At 35.0% G+C, this 21,682-nt stretch overlaps 1 protein-coding gene across 5 annotated transcripts in view; it reads left to right on the top strand.

The window, feature by feature from the left end:
* LTBP1 (latent transforming growth factor beta binding protein 1) overlaps window positions 1-21,682 on the top strand; it is a 2,555,437-nt gene that overhangs the window by 1,816,159 nt on the left and 717,596 nt on the right. The window lies entirely within an intron of this gene.

Below are 21,682 nucleotides of genomic sequence, written 5' to 3'. Positions count from 1 at the left end.
CAATATAAAAGACCAGGGAGTCATCACAAACAACTATCTCCATTGTAATGCTAGTTTTGTTAGTACATGGTATGTTATTATGAGAGATCGGTTTCATAGCAGGAATGATGGGATTGTAGTCTGTAGACTGAATACTGTGCAGAATTGTGTTTTATAAATATAAATGTAAATAAAAAACTAGAAAGGATACAAAGATATTTCACCAGACAGATTTCAATGCTGAGTTATTTGAGATACAGGTATAGGCTATTATGTTTTCACTTGAACTGATTAATTTAATGAATTGTTAGGGATGATTTGAATCTCATCTATAAATGTTCAAAGAGTGATGTTTTAGAATCTGTTTAGGCTGTGCCTTTTAATTGATGCCATATTGGTATGAGACATATTCACTTCCTTGTGGCTCTTCTAGTTTGCTGTACTTCATTAAAAAGGAGTAACTTAAATTGTAGAACAAGAAGATTGTGGAATTATTTGTTCTTTTAATTAGATTTACCAACAGTCTATCAATTTTCAAGTTATGAACAGACAAATGGTTTTAGGTCATGGTATACAATCTAGATTTCTTCAGAAACAGTGTCCAAGATAGCTTCAGATTGGGCTCAGAGTTTGTTTATCAAAAGCAGTGAAACAGTAAAGTTGATTTAAAATGGTGCAGTGGTTGTGCAAGCAGTAGAAGAAAAAATAAATAAAAACTGTTTTGTAGTTTTGTATAGTTTATGAACTCTTACTGACTGCTTTAAAAAGATATGATCAGACTGAAGTGGAGATGCTTACTATCATATATGCATGCATGCATGTATACACAGAGATATTTCAAGCATGGGCAGTAACGCCTTCTAGCTTGCAAATATATACCAAAGCAGTCATCCCCTTAATAAATGTCCAAGTTATTCTTAAACATTACTAAACTAGTGGTGCAGTGGGTAGCACTGCTAATTCACAGCAAAAGGTTCTCTACTTCAGTTCTTTGCTGGGGTGCCTTCTTTGCAGAATCTACGTCCTTCCTGTGTTCTCACAGGTTTTCTTTGGGTAATCCAGTTTCGTCCCACATTCTAAAGACATGAGTATGTTTACTGGGGACTGTAAGTCGTCCATAGGTGTGAGTACATGCAAGTGTGATACTGAATAAGGTGAAGTCCCAAGACTGGAAAAACTCCCTTATCAGCCTCAACAAAAAGTTGAGATCCCTCATCAAATCCTCTAAAGCTAGCCATGAAAACAGAATTGCAGCAGATAGGAAAGACAACCACAAGGCCATCTATCGTTATGTAAAGAATCTCCACGGCAATACCCAGATTTGCTCTGAACTACTGCACAATGGTACCTCCTATACTGAGCCAACAGATATTACCAATGTACTGGCCAACAGATTCAGTGCCAGCTTTACCCTTCTCTCCCCCCAAAAGGACCAATCACAATACCAGTAGATTGCCAGGCACCCAGTATTACTGCAGCACAGGTGAAAGCAGCACTGTCCAAGGCCAAGAATACAGCTTCTATGGGACCTGACAATATCTCTGGCTGTGTTCTGCATGAACTACAGAGTGAACTGGAACCTCACCTGTGTGCCCTGTTCAATCACAGCCTCACCTCAGGCTTTGTCCCTACCGAATGGTGCACTGCTATAGTCATCCCTCTCCACAAAGGAGTAGCGACTACAGATTGGGACCTATCACCCCATTAGCTTGACAAGTCTGATATGCAAAGCTATGGAACACATCATCATGGACTTAATAAACAAGGATAGAGGTAATCTCCAAACTCAGAATTCCACACAGTTTAGTTTTGTGAAGGAGTTTAGTTTTGTGAAGGGTAAATCATGCCTGCTCAACCTGGTTGACTTTTTTGAGTCCGTCACCAGAGCTGTGGATGAATGCATGGTGGTTCATACAGCCTTCCTTGATCTGGCCAAGGCCTTTGATACCATTCCCCATTCAGGAATCATAGAAAAACTCACTAAGCTAGGCATCAACCCCTATATCACTAGGTGGGTTGCAAACTGGCTCACAGATAGAACCCACAGTGTGAAAGTAGCTGACTCCAAGTCAGACTGCTGACCAGTCACAAGTGGAATCCCACAAGGTTCGGTCCTGGATCCTCTCCTGTTTGTTTTCTACTTCTCTGAAGTCCAGGCCAACCCGAAGGAACTCTGGCCAACACAGTTCACAGACGATTGCAAGTTAGGAGCTATTATTAACTCCCCAAGTGATGCTGACATCCTTCAGAAAGGCCTCACTGAGACCAACGACTGTTGTCAGAACCATGGCCTTAAGCTCAATGCCAAAAAATGTGTCATCATCCCCTTTGAGAAATACTTGGTTCCCATGAATTACCACATCAGTGGTAGTCCACTGAACACATAAGGCATTATAAGAGATCTGGGAACACAGGTTGACCGCAACTTCTCTTTTGACGACCACATTGCCACTGTGGTCAGAAAGTCCTTCGATGAGGCCCATCTCATTACTGAGGGTTTTGCACCTGGGAAGAAGGAGGTTATTGTCTCCCTCTACTCTTCCCTCATTAAGCCAATCATCGAGTACAATGCCCCATTTGGCATGTACCTCACCAGACACCTGCAACAACTGGAGAGGCCGCAAAAGTACCTCACAAAGAGGATCCTAGGCCTTAAACACTTGTCCTATATGGATAGATACAAAAAACTCCCAACTATTCTCTGTCTCATATTGCCTACTTATAGGCGATCTCTGCTTCACTTACAAAGCCATGTCTGACCCAGGTCTGTTAGAAATGCTACATCTAAAGAAATCCCAATCCCTCTGCACCACATGCTCCAGAGACCTCAACCTCATTACCACAATCAACAGAACATGCTGGAGGGACAGGTTCATAACCCAGAGACTGCCCATACTATGGAATAGACTTCCCATACATGTCAAACAGAGCACCTCACTGGCCCTCTTCAAGAGAAATCTTGATGAGTAGATGGGAAGTGGAAAATTCACCTCGCGGATTACTCCAGTGGTTCTACTCTACAGAGGCACTGGGAACTAATGTCAGGTGCAACGATACCAGGGTAATCCTATGGGCTAGGCTTCTAAAGGCTACAGGGCCATTAGCCTAGTACACACCTATAAACCTATGAAGAACAACCTGGCAACCTACTTCCATTTTCCCCTTTTATTTCAAAACTTTGCATGTAGCAGCAATATGTGGTCACTCTAGCAGTTAGATGTGAATAATAAGCATGATGAGTGCTTGCTTCAGTATAATTTGGTAGTCTATTCCAGGCATCAGCTACTGTCTCAGAGAACTAATCAGTACATTTCACATTCGTATGTAATCTCCTACAAAGGTTGTCTGATGACTCTCTACTATTATTTGATAACACCAAACATTACCAGAAGTAGTTGTTTCTAAATGCCCTATACAACAGATAAGGTCTCCTGTTACATATCTATATGAGACACTGTGCAAGTTCAGATGTTGTAGTCTTGCATAGTATCTTAAACTTTCACATCCATATTCTTGCTAACCTTTTCCCACTGTACTCCTTTCAGTTTATTAATGCTATTTTTTGTATAAGGTATTCCTGCTATTATTAGTCCATACTATAGTTTAAGTCTAATGTAACTTAAAACAATGATTTCATAATTTCTGATTTCCTAGACTGCATACATTTTTTTACATGGTGTATATTTTAACTATTATTAACCAATTGGTTAATGCACCCACGGTAGTGGTGCTGCAGTAGCGTTGTCGCCTCACAGCAAGACGTTGTCCTGTTCGATTCTCAGTTAGAGCGTCTTCTGTGTGGAGATATGCGTGAATGAGCGTGCCTTCGTTGAAGGTTGTGCGTCAGGGCTGGTTAACTCGGCACGTAAAAATCCACTACCAAACATTAGCGTACCGGAGTTCCTCTGTGCCGACCCCTAACTGGTATAAGCCAAAAGACACAACAACATTAACCAATTGGTTGATACGATTAGAAAAACTCAAATTTGGATCTACCCATATACTCAAATCATTAAACAAATCCACAATTTCAATCACTGTGTGCTGTACTAAAAATTCACGTTTTATAAAAACCTTTATTAAATTATCACTTAAGACATAGGCAAACATGCATTCATATAAAATGAAACAAACCACATGAACATGTTTCCAGTTACATAGTCCAGCGTTACATAAATTGCTCATTTCCTTCCTTCCCTTAATCCTCACTCCTTCTCCTGAACATTATTCTGCATGTGTTGTTCAAACAATTTTCATATTCTCTTGTGCCCAAATGGCTAATTTAGTCAAGTTCTTTTGCAGATATGCCCTATATGTAACAGATGTAATCAGTTTACCTTTTTCAAGTCATCTGCATGCATATAATATCTTGAATGAAAAAGACAGGTCTGAAAGATACAATGTAAATAAGTTTGGGCCTAGGACAGAGTCCTGTGGAACAACCTGACTGTAACTTAGAATCTCACCTGGCAGTTTGCTTTATACTTGCCATATCCAATTTATAAACCATGCATTACTATTTTATCAAGATTACAGTAATATCTAGTTGTTCTAACTTATTGTTCAGAGTTTTGTGTCTGAAGTTAAGTCTATAGAAATTATATCGCAACACAATTTTTCATTTATAGCTGTTACTATAGTATTGAGCATCAGGTAAAGGTAGTTATAGATCTATTTTCTACATATGTATGCTGATATATTGTTTCATGTCCCAACCTTTCCAGTTCTTGCAATAATTTATCCCAAATAACCTTATCCATTTGATTTCCACAAAAAATAAATAAACTTATGGGTCTCTGTGACTGGGTTTGTCCTAGTCCCCTTTCCCTTAAAGATAAGTTTAAAAAGTGCATGTTTCCATCCTTGAGGAATCTTCCGTTAGTTAAATGACCTAGTGAATAGCAAATACAATGGTACTGAACATTCATGTTGAAGTGTTCTCAGGTCATTGTTACTAATCCTATCTATGTTTTGTGTGGGTCCATTTTGCATAGTACTTTTCCAAAATAATGTAATTTAATTTCAGTATCTGAAGTTGCCTGGATGTTATTAGGACAAAATGTCTCCCCTTTTGTGGAGCCAAACTGTTTTGCATAAGATTTTGTAAATACATCTACAGACTATTGTGTCTGAAAATAAACTTTAGAGCATATGCATAGTTTATTGATTTATATGTATTTACTTCTACCACATCTTATAAATCTATAAAATGGTTTCATACAGCGCTCAATATCTTTATGTAAACTATCCTCAGATTTGTTAATTTGTCTCTCCAGTTTCTCTGGAATTCATTAACCCCTACACTAACTGTAAACTAAGTGTACTCTGTTCTAAATGAACAGACAATACAAGCATAACTCACACCTTCTTCCTCCTAATTTTAGTTTTCCTACTGATTTTCTTGCAGCTTTAAATACTGAAGAGGATTCGTAAAGGTTACTGCAAAGTGTATACTCCATATACACTTAGTATAATATTTCTAAGTGACTAGAATGCACAAAAAATGTGGTAGGGATGTTATTCAATACAGAGTGAGTACACTTACACATTTAGTGTATACTTAGTGTAGATATTATTGAATCTGGCTTTTTGTTTATTTTTATTTTTTTAAAGTTATAGTTCAACCTCATTTCTGTTTCTTATTATTTTTATTATTTATTCTCATCTTAATTAATTTTCTTGTTCTTATGGAAAGATATGTTCCTGCCCTTGTGTACCTAGACCTTGATGTGAAATATTTTTTAAAATTTTTTTTTGCATTCAAGCAATTTGTTTTTAAAAACTTGGCACATTCATTCGACAGTATTTCAACTGAATGCATCACTCCCATTTAGTTTTCCATAGTGATGGTTTGCTTCTGTATAGTCTGCTGTTAATCTTACATGTATTGGTTTAGATTTCACTTTGATAGAATTATCTAGGAATAGTTTAACCTTTATAATCCTACGATAACCGCACATCAAAGGTGGTAAAACTATACATGAAGTTAGCAGTCATCACCTTAAAAACGCAGACAAGATCTGGTATATTCCATTCCCTGGTAAGTTTGTTTACAGTCAGTAACAGTTGTTATACCTTAATATACACTGCAAATCTCCTTACTATTGTTACTGAATCACTATTATTCCAGTTTATTTCTGGGAAATTTAAGTCTCCCATCTGCTATTATTTTCTCTCCTGTATTTTATATAATTAATATATGTTTTTCTCTAGGTCATCCACAAATTCTATACACTCCAACAATTGTAATCAGTTACAGGGTTGGGCTTATCATCAAAAATGTTATAATCACATTTTTCATAACAATCTTTAATTGGTATAACATCTCCACCTGATTTTGTTAGAATGTATGTTACAGAGAAAAACATACTGTGACAGCAATGGTTTCCAGTCATTGCTCTTTAACATTTTCAGAAACAATAGCAACATCAATATTATGTGAATGTAACAAATATTCCAGAAAAATACTATAATTTATGCTACTAGCATTAACAACCACCACATAAAAATGAAATGTTGCTGTCTGTGAACTGTTACAATTCTTTTGTTAGCCAAATACTGTATTCTTCCCTTGTCTTAACATGTGAACTCCATCCTGTTTCAATGCATGTGTACCCAAAGGGTCTATATTAGAAGCTCGAAGAGTGTGTTCATTGTGCGCTTAAACGCCAACACGGAAAGTGCGAATGCTGGAAACTGCGTACACCCACTTCTGCAAATTTTTACCTGTGAAAAAATGTGTTTGGCCATTATCGGGAATTGCCATTTTCTCCAATGTAGAGTGATCTCTGAGTTGTTATATTTAGTTAGGGGGTGTGGGGGGTGAAGCCCCCCACTTATTATGGTTTTAAAAAAAATTTGCGGAAGTGGCCATTCACAGTTACATGGCACTGTTTATGTGTTCGAAGAAAAGGTTCTTCGAGTGTATAATATAGACCCGCACCCAAAATTAGGCATGGATGTTCTACAGACTCCCACGTTTAAAAATGGACCATTTTTTCATGTAGGTGTTTACCCAAAAATCTTTCTGTTCATGCTGACCTAATTTTCCTTTCTGTATGGTATTTATGAAAAAGAGGTCCTAACACCTGTACAAGCTGTATTATCTAAGAGGGTTATACATTCCCCGCTAACAGTCACTGCATACTTGCAAATGAGACCATTTGAACAAGCTTGAATAAAAGCTTCCTTACGTCAAGGAAGTCTAAGACCCTACTCATATCCTGTATTTTTGGTTCTAGGAGGCATAACAGTATTCAATGTTCATTATCATACTTGCAAATGTGAGTATAATATAAATGAAAAAGTAACCACAAAGAACACTTCACCGCCCAATGAAGAGCAAAAAACCGTTTATTCCATCACAAATACGACTAAGCGCTTTCACCAGTAATCTGGCTTCTTCAGAGTCGTTATTTAAAATTCCCCATCAGTTTTTAAACCGTAGATTTGACACCCATTGGATAAAACACCAGCCCCCCTTCAATTAATTATGTATATCTCTTAAAAACACAGTCTATGTCCTGTCGAACATAGAATTTCTACAATATCATAAAAATATACAAAGAAATATAAATAAATATATAAATACAATCAAACATAAAAATTCATACTGTTACTGGTGTATTAACATAATGTCAAAATGCTCAACTACTAATCATGCAAATGTGGTGAGTTTTGAACACTACACCTGTCAAATTTTAAAATTTTAAATTTGCTGGGATCTCAATTTCAGCAGTGGTTTAAGTGAGATATTGTCGTTCAATCCAGGATGCCTACATGCATCTAATCTGATTTGCCATTCAGTCTCCAATGTCCCCACCTTACTAGATATATCACCCCCCTGTTCATAATCTACAACACGTCCTATAATAAAAAACACAAACTTTTTAAAATTTGTGCACTTAGTACTGTGCAGATACAATGCATTGTGTGTGTCACCCTTACTAATAGATCTCACATGTTCTGCAACCCTGTCACGCAGCCTCCTTATAGTCTTCCCAACATAGTGGGCCTCACAGGAGGTACATGTCGTGACATAAACCAAATTTTTAGTGCTACCGTTATATTGACCAGGGCAGGGAATTGTAAATTTGTACCCTCCCACACATACATAGCTACCTTCATTGATGAACCTGCACCATCTACAAAAACCACATTTCTTCATAGCAGATTTCAAATACTTCTTCCCCTTCTTTTCAAAGAGGCCTTTCAAGTTTTCACCCCTACTGTAAACTATAACTGGATCCTTACCTACGATTTTCTTCACTTCTTCACTAAAGGAGCATTTCCAAATATCCCTAACCATATTCATCAACTCAGGTGTCTTGTTGCTGTATCTCATTACAAGTCTCGCCTCATCAGTTTTGTCCACATTACTTGGATTGTTTCCTTCCATTGATGTCACCCCTACAAGCAAAATTGGGGCATATTTATCACCCCTTTTCCTATATACATCTCTTTTTATACTTAACAGCAATTTCAAAGAGTACCCACGGTCCATGAACATACCAATGAGTTTGAATATCTCCATCTTAAAGGTAGCCTCGTCACTAACCAACCTCGATGTTCTTACCATCTGCCCCTTGATCACTACCTTATGCTGATGCAAGGGATGACAGCTGCTAAAGTGCAACAGGGAGTTAGAATAATTTTCCTTTCTATAGATGTTACTTTCAAAGCCCCCCATTTTTTACTAATAATTAAATCCAAGAAATTAATCTTGTCAACACTCCAAGAGAATGTAAATTTCAAAAACTCAGTTGTTTTGCCCAAGTATTCAACAAATTTAACTGCAGATTGTTCATCTCCCTTCCATAAAATCAAAATATCATCCAAAAATCTATTATACATTAAAATATTATCAGAACATATTTTGGATGAAAAAATATGTTCCCTTTCCCAGGTGAGAAGAACAGCATTGGCAAAAACCGGGGCACATTTTGCTCCCATTGCTACCCCAGACACCTGTTGATATAAATCACCTTCAAAACCAATAAAATTATTCTTCAGCACCAACTCCATTAGTTCAAGCAAAAAATTGGCCTTTGATCCATCAATCAAGCCACTTTGAATTAATGTGTCATAATACATATCTAATCCTACCTGATGTGGAATTATAGAGAACAAATTCACAACATCTATGGTTAAAAATCCAAACTCACACCTTCCAGTCTCCAATTGTTTAAGCCTGTCAAGGCAATGCCAGGAATCTCTAATAATATGCTCTGCTCCGTTAATAACGGGTTTCACTTTGGTATCAATGTATGCTGCCAGAGGTTCAGTCTTAGAACCCCTGGCAGACACAATCGGCCTAAATTGTAGCTTGTCGGTTCCTTTATGAACTTTAGGGATACCGAACAAAATAGGCATCCTTGGAAAATTCACTTTTAAAAAATCAAATTCCACCTCATTGATTGTACCCAGAAATAAGGCATCTTACAAAAATAGATCAATTTTGGTGTATGCCCTGTTAATCTCATTTCTCGAAACATGAACATAAGTATCATCATTGTTCAAAATAACACTGATCTCAGATATGTAGCCAATTTTAGACATAATCACCGTAGCTCCCCCTTTGTCCGGTTTCATAAATCTATATTCACCAGTTTTCATAAGGGAATCCATAAGCTCCCTCTCCTGCTGTGAAAGATTATCTTCAGCCAGACAAAAACTGTTCAAACCCCTCCTAAACTGCTGTTCTACTATTTTCTCAAACACCAGTATATCTGGATTTGCAGGGGGGATGAACATACTTTTCCTTTTAAGCTCATGTGTACCTGCACCTGATCCCACATCTCTTCTATTATTAACTTTCTCATTGAGTGCAAAAAGCATTTTTAAATGCAATTGTCGAGTAAAGAGCTTAAAGTCAATAAACACTTGAGCTATATCAAGTTTAAACATGGGTACAAAGTTCACACCTTTACAAAATAATTCAAAGTAGGTGTCACCAATAACTAAATCGGTGTAGTTATAAATACAATAGCCTTTCTTTTTCAATATTTGGTGGTTAAACCCTTCAATAACCTGTATCCTTTCTTTTGTACCAACAGTTGCAGGCAAATCACCAGCATTGCAATTTTCAATACCTTCTGTTTCATCATTAAAAACACAAGCTTGTATATTGGTTGTATCTGAACATTCCAAATGAAAAGGTAAATCATTGTTCCACATAGTCAATACATCGTTGTCATAACTCCTAATGCTGGAAAAATCACATATCGCGTTACAAAACTCATCTCCATTTTCACTTAGATTGACATTTTCGTTTTCATTAACATTTAAATTTGATATCTCCCTCCCCTGTTCCTCCCCCGAGGATTGTAGAACCTCTGTGAGTCCCCCATTGTTCTGTCCCTGTTTCGTATACTTTTGGATCTCCGTGGACCATTGTCCATTTCTAAAAAATCCTCACCCAACAGAGACTTATCAACATTGTCAGTTTCATCAAAGTTCTGCATTGTATTCTCATTTTCCTTAGCAAATCCATGCTGTTTTACACCAGGGGGATATGCACTTTTGTTTTTATATTCTACAGTGTCCCTCTCAAGTTTCTTTTGCTTCACCGCCATATTTTTAGCAACAAAAGACTCAATGCTTCTAAATGCTCTTTTCATATTAGATTGATAGTGTTCATACAACAAATCAGAGGTAATACTCACATACAATCGACCAATCTGTTCTTTTAGGCCCATCAGCTTTACCTCATTGTTCCTTAAAATAATGTTGAGCATATCCATTCCCGTTTTATTGTACAACTCTATCAACTCATTGAAAGCAACAGAACCCACGTCAATTCCCATTGGCCTCTTCCAAATACGAAGGCCCTTGGGAACTTGATTCAATTCCCTAGATTTCTTCAAAAACAAAGTGTCTAACTGGATAGCGCGGTATTTTATACATAGTTTCTCGTACTGAGAAACCTGTTCCTTTAGACATGGAAACGATTGAGATCTAATGTCGCTTATTGCCGCTTCACCAAACAGTGGTGCCTGAAACCAGGAAGTGAGGTCAAAACGCCTCTCTGGTGCTCTCCTATTTGAAACCTCACCTGCCGTCGTGCTATGCGTGTTGTTAGAATTCCCATGTTGTGAACTAACAACACCAGCAAAAGTATTACCCCCTGAACGCTGTCCTAATGGAATAGAACTTGGAGGAGAATGTAAAGTTAATAAGCGCACCTCTGAGTCGGTCAGACTAACCAGTGAACCGCTAGGCATTCCAACATCATCTGTTTGCTTCTCAGCACATACTTTGATTAATTTGTCCACAACGGTGGCCAGTTCCTTCAAAATCACCTCCATCTATGTTGGCTCTCACTCAACTTGGAAGCAAAGTTGTTCCAGCAGTAATAAAGATGAATATAGTCCAATACCACCCACAAGGGCAAGTAGAATATAAATGAAAAAGTAACCACAAAGAACACTTCACCGCACAATGAAGAGCAAAAAACCGTTTATTCCATCACAAATATGACTAAGCGCTTTCACCAGTAATCTGGCTTCTTCAGAGCCGTTATTTAAAATTCCCCATCAGTTTTTAAACTGTAGATTTCACACCCATTGGATAAAACACCAGCCACCCTTCAATTAATAATGTATATCTCTTAAAAACACAGTCTATGTCTAAACTGATGGGGAATTTTAAATAACGACTCTGAAGAAGCCAGATTACTGGTGAAAGCGCTTAGTCGTATTTGTGATGGAATAAACGGTTTTTTGCTCTTCATTGGGCGGTGAAGTGTTCTTTGTGGTTACTTTTTCATTTATATTCTACTTGCCCTTGTGGGTGGTATTGGACTATATTCATCTTTATTACCGCTGGAACAAATGTAAGTATAAGTTCCTTTAATAATTTAATCTCCAATTACTATCATATCATATAATTTCTGACCAAATTTGAAGAATCTTCTGCTTCTAATTCAGTAAAGTCTGCTCTTTAAATTGTTACGAAGGAATGATCTGTATCACTGTTAGTCTTATTAATATCATTGTTTTCACCACTTATTTCATTGTAAGCATATAATTCTAATCTAGCTGTCTCTGTACTTCCAAAGTCTCAGCTATTTTGTCAGCTACAGTCTTTTTCCTCTTTAATCCTTCCAAGTTCAGTTTAGATTTCTTCCTTTTAGCGTACCGCTTGCCTCTTGCCTCTTTTTTCTACTTTCTGTGTTGAAAAAGAATCTTATTGGGGGAGTGGCCAAGATGTGCTCTGAATAGCAACAGTTCTTTTCAGCTCTGTCATTTCAATATTTTTATGACAGGGTCTTTTTGATAAAAACTATCCTAGAAGTGTTTTTTTCACTAATACATTCTCCTAAATATATTCTAGGATAGCATATAAAAATGTTAAATAAATTTAGATTTTTTTCCTGTCAAAAGTTTACTGGATAATTTTTTCATCACTGGTCTTCAGAATAAGTTCCTCTAAAGCTAACCGTCAAGAAACATTCCTCAAAAAGGAACTACACTCTACTTTTCCATATCTAGGACTTGTCAGTGAAAATTGACAAAATGGACTTAATACTAGATCATTTTAAGGAGAAATGTTACAAACAAATGAAAGTTATACACGAAGAGCTCCAGCAACAGAAAACACAAATCACTTGGATTGAACAACTACTTAATGATATGGACAGCAAGCTACAAGAAGGAAAAACTGTCACAGAATTTTATTAAAACAAAATACCGTACCTCAATCAAAAGTGGATGATTTAGAAAAACGGTCACACAGAAACAATATTAGAATTTTTGGATTACCTGATAACATACAAGGTAACAACTTGGCAAATTTTCCAACTTCCTGTCTGCATGAAGTCCTGGATCTCCCTGAAACTGTATCTTATGGTATCAAAATGACGCACAGATCCTTAGTATCATCTAAAACAAGTAAGAACAATTTTTCTAAATCTGTGATTGTGAGATTTCTTTCTTCACATGACGAAGAAATAATCTTAAAAACAGATTGGGCTAAAGCTCTCATTAAAATAAATGATAACATTATTCATTTTGTCAGTAATTACTCACCATTGGTTATAGCTTAAAGAAAAATGTTTTTGCCCTTAATTAAAGAACTAAAAAAGTCAGATAAAAACCCACTTGCTGTTCCCAGGCCAGACTGAAAATTTTTTTACAAGATGGTTCAAAAACATTTGAAGACTTGGATGCTGCTCACTCATTTATTAGAACAAATACAATTCTTGACAAAATAGAAGAAATGGAATGGGCTAATGCAAGCTTTAAAAGAATAGCAGAAAATGGTACTTGGAAAACTTCTGAAAAGGAAAAGAAGCTGAAAAAATGAATAATCTGCCTTTTTTTATTTACTTAGCTTTTCAATTGCTTAATGTAAGTTATAAATGGCTTCTGGTTATCTCCTTTATAGCACTGATTTATGGACTTAAACACAGGTGAGCAAAATGTGTTCTTTTGTTGTCAAAAATGGGGTAGTACTTTACACCAGGAAAATGAATACTATAGGAGGAAAGCTGGTGATGTTTATAGAAATGCTTGCTTAACATAGTAGATCAGTTTTAACTTGTTATATATCTGGATTGATGATTTATGTGTACTTTTTATGTGGTTTGATATTTAATCCGGATTTTCATATAGGGACTTATTAATACATGTGTTTTAGCACTTAAATAACAAAACAGGCTTTCACCAAGCTTCCTGGAGCCACACAAGCCATTCCAATGTACAGAATTGTTTAAAACACTTACAGTTTCCCGCTTTGGCTATTGAGTTTCTTTTTTCTTCACTTTGAGCTTGTGAAACCTTGTCTCGAGCCATAAGGAGACTGAATCGCTTCTCTAAATATCATTAGCATGTGACAAGACATCTTGTGAACTATGATCTCTGATCTATGGTTGCACTAACAGGATGGAATGTTGAAACACTGATGGAAACTCTGAATGGGTTCGAGAACCTTATAAAAGGATTTAAACAACATCAGCATCTAAAGTAACTTCTTTTAATTATAATATAATAAGTAAATTGATACAGACTTACGTGATCTTGTTTTTATGGTGCTAAACATTTCATAATTAGCAAAGCAAAATCATGAACATCTCGTAGTGTGTCACAGCATATCTTCTGCTTTTTCTCCATATGCATTTAATATATCAGCATAGTGAAATGTTCCAAATGATTTCTGTAATGTCTATGTTTAAATATTTATCTAATTAGAGGCATTTGTTATTAGTGCAAGCATTATTTTAACTGTGGTTGATTGATTTAAATTATAGTATTTTTAAGCAGAGATTTGAATTTTGTTACAAAAGCCATTTGACTGTGCAGCTTGATCCATATACACAAGCTCAACAGAATCCAATTACAAAATAGGATTATTACAACAAAATAATACAATGGCTTACTGAATGTATTTTGTATGTAGTAGTATGACAGCATGATGTACATGTCCTTAGTTTATACTACATGCTATAGGTTTGTGTAGTCTTGCATATACTCTGTGGGCCACAGCTTATCTAGTTTGTTAGTTAAGCCAAATGCTTAATGATACTTGTTACAGGATATATAAAAGTTTCACATACCTAATATTTGTTTATCTTATGCTTACTTTAGTCCGTTTTTCATCCATAGTATTTATCGTTTACTTTAGTGCTTGTTCACATTTAAAACACTTCTTTTTTACTTTTTTAGGATTTACACTAGATTATATACAATGTAGTGAGCTATATTACCCAATATGAAGTCAAACCAGCAGATTATGTGCAAATGCTTTCATATAACATTTTCAGACTACAATTTCATTTAACAATAACCTCAATATATTGTTGTTATTTTAGTAATATGTTATATTAGTATCATCAGTGACATATTTTACACATGATTAACATTCATATAAGTGAATATCACTTATGAAGGTACTAAATGCTGTATATACCATGAGAAGTACTGAGAAGGTTGTGTATAGCTTAAATGTATTTGAAATTTCTAATTGTATATTAGAATATATTAGTTAAACTTAACTACAGAACTCAGGGTTTATAGTTTCTTTAAGTTACAGTTACTATTTGATAATCACTCCTTGATTGATAAACATTATTGAGTTTCCTTTGCCTATTGATATATTATTACTGTACTCTTTACAGAACTTATTTAATTTGTTTGATTTTAATGCAAAAAAAATCAATATATGAAATCCTTGTTATAGTTCTTTAAATATTTAGATGAAAATAGTAAGTAAGATGATTACACTTAAACTGAGTTTGATTTGGTAGGTTAGTTTATTATAAAAATTGATGAGAATTTCTACTGTATATATATATATATATATATATATATATATATATATATATATATATATATATATATATATTCAAAGATAATATCTATGTTGGCAGTAGCTGCTTAGCTGTTGGTATTAGACTGGTGGTTAATTTGAGTAGTGTATGCTACTTGAATTAGGAGTTTTTAACTCCAGAAAGGGTGTTGTTAAATTAAATTTTTTACATTTATGTATTCAATGTTTATTACAATCTTTACAGATGTCCACTACATCTTTGTATTTAAAAATATTACCGATTGATCATCATTTGATTTATTGATTCCTATCAATCATTTGGCATATGATGGAATTCCTCATGTGTTTTTATACATATAAAGTATTAATGGTCAGCATATATTTAAACCACATAAACAATTATATTTGTTTCTTCTAAATGGCATCTCAATTAATATTAATGGTTTAAGTAATCCTTGTAAGTGGGGAAGTTTATCCAACTATCTTAAATTACATAAATCACATTTAGTTTTTTTACAAGAAATGCACTTAATATCTGATGATATAACCAAACGTAATACCAAATCTTATACTGTAATATCAAGCTCAGAACATTATCAAAAGAAAAGAGGAGTAGCCATATTATGGAGCAATACAATACCATTCCCTAAGGTAATAGAAGTATATAAAGATGATAAATGAATGTTTTGCTCTGTTACAATAGAAATGAACAAGAAAATATTCACACTTGTAAATATTTATTGGTTACCAGTTATTGGGATGAACACAGTTAAACAACATTTAAATCAGATTATCAACGTATCTAAAGGCAACATCATAACAGCAGAGGACATTAACTGTATATTAAATGATAAAGACACTAATACTAGAGGTAAAAGGAGGATTTGTACTTCAGCTAAATTGTTAAAGGATTTTATTGACATATGTTTTGAAAGATATCAATAACTTTGCTTAACTGAACTCAATATTCTATACCTTCTACTCTCATAAACATAATACTCATTCTAGAATAGACAAGAGTTCTTATATCTAATGAAATGACTAATAGCTTGTCAAAAACAAAGGTTATCTCCTGCACCCTATCAGATCACAACTCCATAACTGTTAAGTTACTAATTAAAACAACTCATAATGTTCAGATTAAAAGAATCCCTGCATACATCACAAAACTAAAATACTTTAAAGAATTCCTTCTATCAGACATTCAAGACTTTATTACTCTAAATACTAGCAGATACAAGAATGGAAAGAGAGTCTTCTAGGAAGTGAACTGGAAGTTAACTGGATCACACCACAGTCATCATTTACAGATAAGAAGCTTTAACTAACTGTTTCAGAAATGTACTGGGAAGATTCAGAAATGAAACTGCTGAAAGAAGTTGCCATGAAGATTGACTAGAATAGAAAAATGTTATTAGAAAGGAAACTAAGCATTTATTTAATTTATAGAAGAGGTTAGCTACTTGTGAGGTGTGTTGTTCAAAGCAGCCAAACTGATAATTCTGTCACAGTGAAAGGATAAATGCTAGAGAATACATCAGTCTAATCTGGGAATACTCAAGCAGAGAGAATGAAAATGTGGTGTGTTATTTTGGCCAAAGAATATCCATGCAGGCAAAACAAGCAGTTCAAACTTATGTTGTGTGCAGTGATTATCACAGTAATAATTGATGAGAAACAATAGTGTCATTTTTAGATCAAGAAAGGTAGAGGAGGAGGAGTGGTAAAGCTCTATTCCAGTATTAGGAAAATACCTATTTTATGTTTAAGGATTAGTGTTACAAGTTTTTGAGGATGTATAGTTAACTATTGCTATTACACAAGAGGTGGCCAGTGCAGTCAAAGCAACAATTTGATAGTATATGAGATGTGTGTTGTGAGACAATGGTTCTCTGTATGCTTGCACTGATGTTTAAGAGCTCTGCATTTAAGTGGAACATCCAGCATGTTACTGCACTCCTAATTGTACACAGTTGAATGGTGAAGCTGAGAGAACAGTACAAACTGTGACTCACTTGATAAAGAAACTGAAAGAAGAGTATAAAGTACAAAACAGTTGATGAAGAATTCACAGAACACTGACTTCACATAACATTACTGGAATATAAAAATATCCATTTCAGGCAGTTGGTCTGTTACTTGTTCTATTGCTGATGGGTCACATTCTGAAGAGCATAATTCTTATGTCTGCTTCAGTGTTACACATGAAGACAAAAAACATGCAAAAAGTGAAACAAAATCAGTCAAAAACAGCCCAATTATTATAGACAAACCATGGCTGTTCCTGGTGTAAAGGAATGAGACAAGGTGAAGCTTCAGCTGTTGTTATGAGTAACAATTTGAAAAGGGTGTTTTGTGGAAACATGAGCAACTAAGATCATATGGGTAAATACTATGGATATCAAGAGTATTAGACTGTGGAGAAGAAACAGAAGAGCTTTGCTTATGATAAATAGTGAGTCTCAGTTTAAGAGTAAGGGGCAGATAAGCGTTATCTAAGATACTTGCGTTAAGGTTGAAGTATCAGAAGAGCCATCCACAGTGTTTTCCAAGAGGGAATTGTTAGCAGAGCATCATACAGGGCTGAAATCTTAGATATCCCAAAATAAAGAAGTAGATCCATCTTTGTATGGTGTATTTCCCCATCCTTGTTGTTTTTTAGAGTTAGAAAATTCTTGAAAAGCAAGCTAGATGCAGTGACCATGCATGAAACAATGATGATTTGCTAATAAATGCTAATAAAAAGGCATTTTCTTATTCATAAATACACATTATGTATGGAAATATATTTATATGCTGAAAGTTCAATCTAATATTTAATTGAACTATATGAAGTGAAACCAGATCAGTCTATTATGCATTTCTCAATGTATTACAAAATGTCTACCTCAAAAATATGGAATATATGTTTTCTTTTGAAAACATGCGATATATAATGTAGTATATGTATCTTTAAGAGATTGACACCTTATAGTATTTTCATATCAATAAGTAAAGTCATATTGTATGCACAGTCTAAGAGCTAATAACGTAACACCTTATATCCTTATTTATTGTCTCATATTATAGGAATTAATATATCATACCGAAGCATTTTGATTTCCATGAAAACCAGAGATGGAGGAATTAATGCCTACTAATGCATTTGATTAAAGCTGTTATCTACGCCTTCACTTAGACCGATTTGACTGCAAACATTAACTTGCCATCTGTATAATACGTTGTATCCATTGCAGGGCGATCTTGTAGTCTGATTACCATGGAGGCATCCATTTTAACACCTGTATAGTACCGCTACCAACATTTATTTTTGTATGTGCTGTACCTAACTTTGTTAACTATGACTATGCCAAACAGATTTTAATATCCAGGACAGTTGATTCCCAGTTGGTGTAAACCTCCTTTAAATAAGAAATTCCCATGGGAAGATGTACTGACTAATCTTGCTTCTTTCACTTGTACAAGTCATATTTATGAAAAAACAAGTACCAAATGCAGAATAATAAATATCCTGCTATAGCTCTTATGTAGAATAAAAGAGCATTTAATTTCAAAGAACACACCAGCAACATCCATTTTTTTCTGTGGATATCACAAGGAAACAAAACATTACCAACTCCTCTTTTAAGTAATTGGTTTCTTGAAGTAATTTAGTAGCAACAGGAACACATTTTATTTAATTTGTTTGTTAAGCAGTTAAGGTATACATCTCTCCTTTCAGGGGTGATATAGTAGCACATTTTTGATGAAGTGACATGTTCATTATCACATAGTTTACATGCTGATCTGATCAAAAACATTGGCTAAAGCCACAATTTTGATAGTAAAGCAGCATCAAGTTATTAATGTCACCCAAGAGAAAACAAGTACTCCACTTTAAGTATAATGCATATTCTTTTCATATGAATTATATTTAAAAGTTTACACTTCCTACTATGTTTTTCTAATAAAAGAATGGGACTGATAGATGTACATTAAGAGATATAAAAGTAACTATGCAGTAAAGAAGTTGTCTATATTTAGCATCTGTACTGTTGCAGCTTATTAAAGGTGCATGATTAGTCTTCAGATGAGTCACTTCTACTGTTTCTGAATGAAGACTGTGATTAGGTTGTTAGTTAGCACAACAGTGAGTTAATAGCCATAAACATAAAAGATAAATATTTACTGTTGTCCCTGCCACATTACATTCATGTTAACTCCACTCTTTCATGACAGAAAATAAAATCATTTCTGAATAGTACCTGCATAGTGTACATAAGTGATTAGCAAAGTTCATTTGTTAATTTATTTTTAGCAATAGCTGATGTTCAGCTGTGGGTGATACAGGATTTACCAACAGCTGGCATGCTTTGATCATGAGGTAGAGGCTCGAGTGTTCAGACAAAGTCAGGCATGCATGAATCCTACATTGTCCATATGCCAGTGTGAGCTACTGTCATTATCAATGATATTATTTAAAAAAAATACATTATTTTACCTTTCTAAAATAATATCAATGCCCAGTGAAATCCTATTCATCGTACACCTTTTCACATCTAGAGGGTGACTTTGTGATATACTTTGCATATGCTGGGCATGTACATGCCAGCGCTTAACTCAATTTAATGCATTTGATGCCACTTTCAAAGGGAATCAAGAGTGCGTCTGCATCCAGCTGTTTGAGTTATGATGGTCACCCACTTCTGATGTCCTGATAAGCCCTTCCTCTTCTTTTTCATATTAAAAATATGTCTTGTTTTGTTCCAAAGAGTAATACTGCAACATTTGGGAGGGAGCGAGTGCGTTTTAAGATATTTTACTTTCTGACTGTTGTTTCTCCCCTTAGCCACATAGGGAAGATGGCGGTTGTAGCTTTTTTATACAATTACATTTGAATCGATTTTTGTTCGCAGAGTTGTGTTTTATTGACTGGACTTACTCCTTTGGGTAATGCTTGATTTATAATGAGCATGCAAATTGCTGTCTCCAGCCAGTATACATCTGTTTAATAATAATTAATATTACTACATTATTTTTTGACTTTTTTAACTGGGTAAGCAGGGTGATCCACTGAGACTTCAATGAAGACCTGAGCCATAGGTTAAAATAGTTTCAAAGAAAATTTTATAAAGTAAACCAACAGTAGAATTAATTAGTATAAAAAAGTAATAATTAAACAATTATTTATACAAAAAAGTACTGAATCTTCAGTCTTCCTGCTGTACAGAAGCCTGTGACCAGCCCCATTTCCAGAGTCTTTACATCTTTAGCTGATGGACATCCAAAGACTGACTTTCAGATGTCAGGGTGTAAGAAGGGTGTCTGTCGGCACCATCTTCAGTTCTTTCTTGCCATTCAGTCCGATGTGCTTCACCGTTATCAGATGCTCACAGCCCATTGGTCAGCTCATTTTCTGCAAGGTTCTTTCCTCCTGCTTTAAGATAAGTAGTCCACTGGGGATTTTTCTCTTCTGGTGAGTGGTACTTTCTGAATGACTCTTGGTTATTCATTGTCATGAGAACATGCATGTTTATATTCTTCATATCTTTATGTAGTGGCAGGACCTCTGTCTTCTTAGAAATAACTGCAACAAGTGCAAGCAGTAACCAAACATTGACAAAATAAACTTAGATGGCTGAAGTATTGTAACAGTAGTGTACAGTACACAAGTGTAGAATGTTAAATCATGAAGTTAGTTGGAAAACAAAACTCTTTTTCTTTAAACAACACCCCCCCCCCCCCCCCCGGTTTAGTTGATGTTGACTGCTAAGAGTCATTTGTCAGTTTTTTCTGCTTTGCATTATTTGTGCTTGTTAAATGAGGAAAGCCTTGTAATATACCGCCAGGTTATATCCACTTGTGACCTGCCCTGGGGTAGAAAGTTTGCACTGGATAATTTTATCTGGGATATCATCCAGAATCCATATAAGTCTGATGTACTACTCATTATGAGCAGACTCCACAGAGAATCAACATGCCTTGCACAGTTCAGTGAAATTAGACTTTCCAGTAGCTATTTTCACTGCCAGTACATTTGTTTTCCATATGTTATGTTTTTGAAGACTATGGAGTTGGCACATATATATATATATATATATATATATATATATATATATATATATATTTAATATATGTATATATATATATATATATATATATATATATATATATATATATATATATATACACATACACACACACACACACATATATATATATATATATATATATATATATATATATATATATATACATATTTACTATCACAATTTTGGATAGCATTCAGTTGAACTATGATAGTCAAAAAGCTAATTTCCAGTTCATGGAAGGCTAACCCAAAAATGGTCGACACCACAACAGTGAATGTTAGTGTGCATTTGATGTTGTGAGGCTGATGTTTTGCTTGGAGATCGTGGTACAGAGGGGTTAGGAAATGTACTTATTTCCACACTGT

The sequence above is a fragment of the Protopterus annectens genome, chromosome 1.part2 (assembly GCF_019279795.1).
Source record: "Protopterus annectens isolate FY-2018-M chromosome 1.part2, PAN1.0, whole genome shotgun sequence".
Classification (NCBI taxonomy): Eukaryota; Metazoa; Chordata; order Ceratodontiformes; family Protopteridae; genus Protopterus; species Protopterus annectens.
This window is presented reverse-complemented; position numbering and strand designations above follow the sequence as displayed.